Source organism: Centropristis striata, chromosome 5 (genome assembly GCF_030273125.1).
Source record: "Centropristis striata isolate RG_2023a ecotype Rhode Island chromosome 5, C.striata_1.0, whole genome shotgun sequence".
NCBI classification, from domain to species: domain Eukaryota; kingdom Metazoa; phylum Chordata; class Actinopteri; order Perciformes; family Serranidae; genus Centropristis; species Centropristis striata.
In genome coordinates, this window is record NC_081521.1 from 42,037,595 (window position 1) to 42,043,594 (window position 6,000).

Consider the following 6,000-nt stretch of genomic DNA (forward strand, 5'->3'; position numbering starts at 1 on the left):
TAGAATGGTTGAATTGCATTTCCCCCAAGAATAATAAGAGAATAGCTGAAAAGAAGAGAAATACAAAGCTTGTTCAGTCAGAGCCAGCCACAGCTACAACCAGCAGCAGGGGACGCCCAGTCAAGAAGCAGGTAGAGCAGTAAAGATGTTGAACTGGACAGCGTGGTGCCAGGAACTTTCACATTCAACAATAATGGGGTGAATTACTGTTAAACGGTAGTTCAAACTATTTTTAAATATGAACAAGAAGAAACAACATATACATGTGTCTCAGAATGGAATCTGTTTATTCAGATATCTCACCTCCAGCTGATTAGTCCCACTAGAAGTGGAGCAGTGAGAGAGCCCCACCTGCTCCTCATGGGAGGTTCTGTTCCTTCCAGGTGTGTCCTCCATGCACAGCTCCCTGAAGTTGTTGTGCACTCTCATCTTTGATTTTAAAAGAATAATCCACTTCTGCACAAAGTGTAGGATATTCATGTCCTGATCTGCGCCTGGCTTTCCTTCCTCTGCCAGTTCTGCTAGGACTGTTCAACTCACCTGCCGGCCCCTCCCACCTCCTCAGTGCCACCACCCTCACCTGATCTAAACCCACTCTTTCCACTCTGACAGATTGTTAGCAGCATGCTACGCTCTAGCGTGTTTACCTTATGATGTCTTCCCTGGTTTGGACCCTGTCTGTCCCTGCCAGGTACCAGTGTACCTGCTGTGGATTTTTGCGGCCCTGTTTAACTCATTTTTTTCAAGTTTTGCAGGAAACACAAGAAACTTCACCAAAAGTGTAACATATGACATTTATTGATCATTTCACTCAAAAAGGATGTAACAAAGGATGAATATTGACATAGTAATAACACTGTGTGTAACATGCCTTTGTGACTTAAGCAAGATATGGTGACACTTTATTTTGAAGCCTGTCAGAAACATGACATGACAAGTATCATGAGCATTAATGTTACTTCAAAGTGTCATTAATGTTCATGACACATCCCATGTCATGTTTATGACACACTCATGTCACTCTTATGTAGACACACACACACACATGCAGAAACACAAATGGAGAGCAACAAGAGAAAAATACAACCAAGGTCCCAACAGAAACCTAACCAGAAAAAAAGAACCCCCCTAAGGGGTTAAAATCCTGCTTCAGGTCTTGGTCACACAGTGCACATGCTATGAGCTGTGAACTGTCATTCCACTTATTTATTGACATGTATTGACATTGACATATATATATTTATATATTTTATTTTGGAAGGATCTGGAATCTAATTTTTTAAGCCTCTAGGTATGGCAACTCCAATAACCTTCCAGATATTGTGTTTTACTATGATAATCCAGATGATGGCCTTCTGGAGTATGTGAATATTTTTTAAGTATGTGTTTTCATTTTGTACATATAGTTTAAGTGGACATCTTGCAAAAACAAAATTTTATTTTATTTACATTTTTAATTTAATCTATTATATTTTAACTTATTAGGGCCTCGGGGCAATCACACCGAGCACTGGTCCCATCCAGCAATATCTGTAGGGACCAGTGCTGCACTACTGTTATACTGTGGATTTCTTCTTCTTCCTCTTCCGGACGCAATTTCGTCCCGCTACTAGTCCTACAACTTGAAGAGTTGCAGGACAAATTATATATCAAAACGTGCGGTTTGATCGGGATCGGTGTGCTATTACTTTTCTCTACAGAATACGAATTTTTCACGATGTAAGTCGCGAAAAACTGCTCAAAATTTTGCATTGAAGTGAATGGGACGGCCGACAAAAAATGAGCGAAAAAGAACAATCATTGGAGATTTTTAAACGTCTACTTCTCCGGCATAATTTCACCTAGAGACTCCATTTAAACTTTAAACAGTAGACACAAGTCTTGTGTATCGGTGTATTAATCCACGTTTCGATAGGTCATATAGTTTTTTATCAATCCCTGTTCAATGACCATGATCATTTTTGGAGAAATTCTGAGATTATAATGGGTGTGTATTGCACGGAATGTTCGTGTCACAGTGTGTGATGTCATCGCCAGAGTGGAGAGGGAGAGGTAAAACTGTCAAAAAATAAATTTGAAAACTGCGCTCCAGGCCGCAAATTCCACTCTACAGAAATAATTTATACATAGAAACGTAGGAAAATTAGTCTTCTCCCTCACAATCCTCTGGTAAAGCTGTCAGAGTTATAGTTTGGGCGTACGACGCACAGATGATCCACCAACACCACCAACAGCCTCATTGGCTCCCATATTAAAAACGCAGGGAGATTTCGAAAAAAAGGAAGATGGAACAGTTTTTTTAGATCGCTCTAACAAAGCTATTTTTTTTATTTTTCTTTAAAAAAACATATGTAGACGTTCAGGAAGAACTCAGGACGCTCAAAGTGAAGTCGGATCAATGATAGGTATTATGGTTTTGCCAAAAATGCTTTCTGTTCGAGGCCAGAAATTCCAGTCTGTCCACCTCTGCTGTCACTATGCCGGAACAGGTGGCAGTTAATTCTGTTGATTGCTTTGATCTTTGATGTGATTACAGTTACAGATACACACACACACACACACACACACACGCACGAAACACGCACACTCCTCACACATGCATACACATGCTTCAAACACACGCACGCACACATACACACATTTTGAGGTTAAAGGGCATAGTTTGAAATCTCTGAAGAGTCTCATCATAGTGTACACACACCGGCAGTAGCCCCCGTGGCCCTTTCAGAATTTCCCCAGAGGAAATTTTCTAGTTGTATTCTATTGTTGCACTGTGTTTATGTATTTTAGTATTTTAGTTTTTACCGTATTTCCTGGAACTGTGATATCTGTACAGCACTTTGGCCGGTTGTTTTAAATGTGCTTTATAAATAAAGTTTGACTTGACTTGACATATGTACTCTTGGATATGTAATTGTCTGGTATCCTAATTTCATATTCTTGATATCTCTAGTATAATTTATGTTGCACATTATTATATTACATCTGCTTACATTGTTTACCTGGATCTTTGTACTTCATATTTTTTGTCAATAAAAACAGTAGATTCTGGTCCCAGCGGGTCTTGATCCAGCAGCGCCCCCCTGTGGAGGAAACCTGAAACCTCAACACCAGGACCGACCAGCCGGAGAGCTCGTGTTGTGTTTGAGGTCCCGTTCTTTTGTTCCGAGCCTCCTGTATTGTATTATATGTGTATTATATTTTTAGCTATACAAGAATAATAGCACCAACCTAATGGGAAGTTAAGAAATGTTTCGGCTGTTTGCAGGAGTAGTTTAAGTTTTTGTAAATATTAATAATATATTACAGTGTTTTGAGTTGAATTCTTCGAAGCAGATTGAGATGATGATGGCTAAACATGAACCATTTAACCCTCAGGGCCTGTTCCATTTTATGCACACTTGTATTGCTTAAAGAGCCCATTTTATGCGCTAAGCCTTAGCGCATAAAATGGGCTCCTAAAAAGCAAGCAATAAAAAAATACATTATGATATTCTATTTTCATTCTATACTGTTTTTCCTCTACATCTGACCTAATTTTTGATATCAAACACTAATTGATTTTTAAATATTTTAACCCTTTAAATGCCAGGTTTTTGTTATAACACCAGCATGTTTTTAGATGAAAAAAACTGAAAATATGAATTATTTTAAATATACAACATGCAAAGTTAAAAAAAAAAAGTTGAATTGTTGCAGCCTGGAACTTGTCAATGATTAGCAGCAACACTGATTTTGTTGCATTATTATTTTTTGTGAAGTGTCAGATATTCAAACTTGTACTGCTTAGAACATAAAATGCGCTCCTAAAAAGCAAGCTATAAAAATATTATACATTATTATATTCTACTTTCATTGTACTGATTTCCCCCCTGCATCTGACCTAATTTTTGATATCAAACACTAATTGATTTTTGAATATTTTAACCCTTTATATGCCAGGTTTCTGTCATGATGCCACCATTTCTATAGACCTGACTGCAATCACAGCTGTGTAAATCTTTTTTTTTTTGTCATGAGTTTGTCATGTCTCATCTTTGGTATGATTCAAGTTGATCAATTTAAAAAATAATTTGAAGCAGTACATGCTTGTGCGTATGGATTGTGTGTATAAATGGCATGTTTTTTCTCTATATGCTGAATAAAGATTTAAAGAAATGATTAAATAAAGATAATAGATAAAGATTTAATAAACTATTACTACTGTAACTATTGTTTGTACACAGTGTATTTTAGCCTTATTGCAGGAGCTGACCTGTAAATAACAAGTGCAAATAAAAATACACAATCATGCCAAAAATCATGCCAAATGCATGAACACAGCCAAAACTATTTAAACTACAATGTATAGAGAATAGAGCTGCCCGCACAAGGACAATATTATCTCTATGCACAAGAAACTTGATTGGTTATTGGTCAAAGACAGACTATTGTACTCACTGTTTGTTGTTATTAGAAATATATCTGTCCTAAAAGCACCTTTTATTTTGTTTTAAAACCTTGCTTTTAGTGCAGAGAGTCATAAATATATCAGCAGACATGCAGCTGGAGGAAACTTTACATTACCTAAAGCAAGATCTAACGCCATCAAGCGCACGTTTCCATATAGAGATATGAAAAAATGGAATTCACTGCTTAAAATATCAAACTCACCACTAACATAAAGCAATTCAAAGTATTAAAAAACAGTATTTATCAAAGTAAGAAAACATGGTATATTTATATGTATGTAGTATATTTCTATAGATATATGATATGTGTTATTATAATGTATATGCTGTAGAACGAATGTTTTTTACAATATGATATGTATTATGTGTTAGTAGATTGTGTAATGATGTATACATATATGATATGTGGAAATGTGTGTAATATGGATTAGTAAGTGAGTAATTAATATAACGAAGAATGAATGAAGCACAGTTAAGAAGTGTAAACACTAATTTTTTTGTTTTTTTGTTTGGTGAAGCATATCGCTCATTTGTTATTTGTTTTTAGGTTTTAGTTTTTATAATGTTTATGTTTTGTGTCTTCTACTGTATATTTGATACTGATATAGATAGATAGACAGACAGACAGACAGACAGACAGACAGATAGATAGATAGATAGATAGATGGATGGATAGATGATAGATAGATAGATAGATAGATAGATAGATAGATAGATAGATAGATAGATAGATGGATAGATAGATAGATAGATAGATAGATAGATAGATAGATAGATAGATAGATAGATGGATAGATAGATAGATAGATAGATAGATAGATAGATAGATAGATAGATAGATAGATAGATGGATGGATAGATGATAGATAGATAGATAGATAGATAGATAGATAGATGGATAGATAGATAGATAGATAGATAGATAGATAGATAGATGGATAGATAGATAGATAGATAGATAGATAGATAGATAGATAGATGGATAGATAGATAGACTTTATTCATCCCAAGCTGGGAAATTACAGTGTAGCAGCAGCATTACACACAGAGACAATAACAACACAATTAAATAGAAAGAACAACCTAGGCATACTTCAAGCAATAAAATATAAAATACAATAAAATACAATAAAATGTCCTCTAAAAATAAAAATAAAGTGTCTAAAGAAGGAGTATGTATTAAGGAGTAGAATTCCAGTGCAGAATAAATATGAATATACAGTATAAAAATGTTAATGTTATTGAACAAATAAGGTGCAATGAATGAACCCCAGGAAGAATAGCTGTGGCTTTGCTGCAGCTAATGGGGATCTGAATAATAAAATAAAAAAATAAAATAAAAACTACTAACAAATGAGGAATGAATAGCGCCTAAAACGCGTAGCCCAATGCAAAAAATGTGACGGTTGGTTTCTCTCGATGTCCTTGAACGCCTCACTAGAGGACCGGTTTGTTTTCGTCACGTGACCGGAAGTGCGTGTTGGACGTTAGACGCCAGCAGGAAGTGTGTTTATTGTTTATTTACGATCCGGCGGAACACAGCTCCAAA

The 6,000-nt window shown here is 35.7% G+C and overlaps 1 protein-coding gene across 1 annotated transcript in view; it reads left to right on the forward strand.

The window, feature by feature from the left end:
* Window positions 1–5,886: 5,886 nt before the first annotated feature.
* The window catches only part of vps13d (vacuolar protein sorting 13 homolog D), an 83,265-nt gene continuing 83,151 nt past the window's right edge, over window positions 5,887–6,000 (forward strand). The window contains exon 1 of the mRNA XM_059332305.1: window positions 5,887–6,000. This exon is cut by the window's right edge and continues 301 nt beyond it. The gene's annotated coding sequence lies outside the window, so the exon portion shown is untranslated.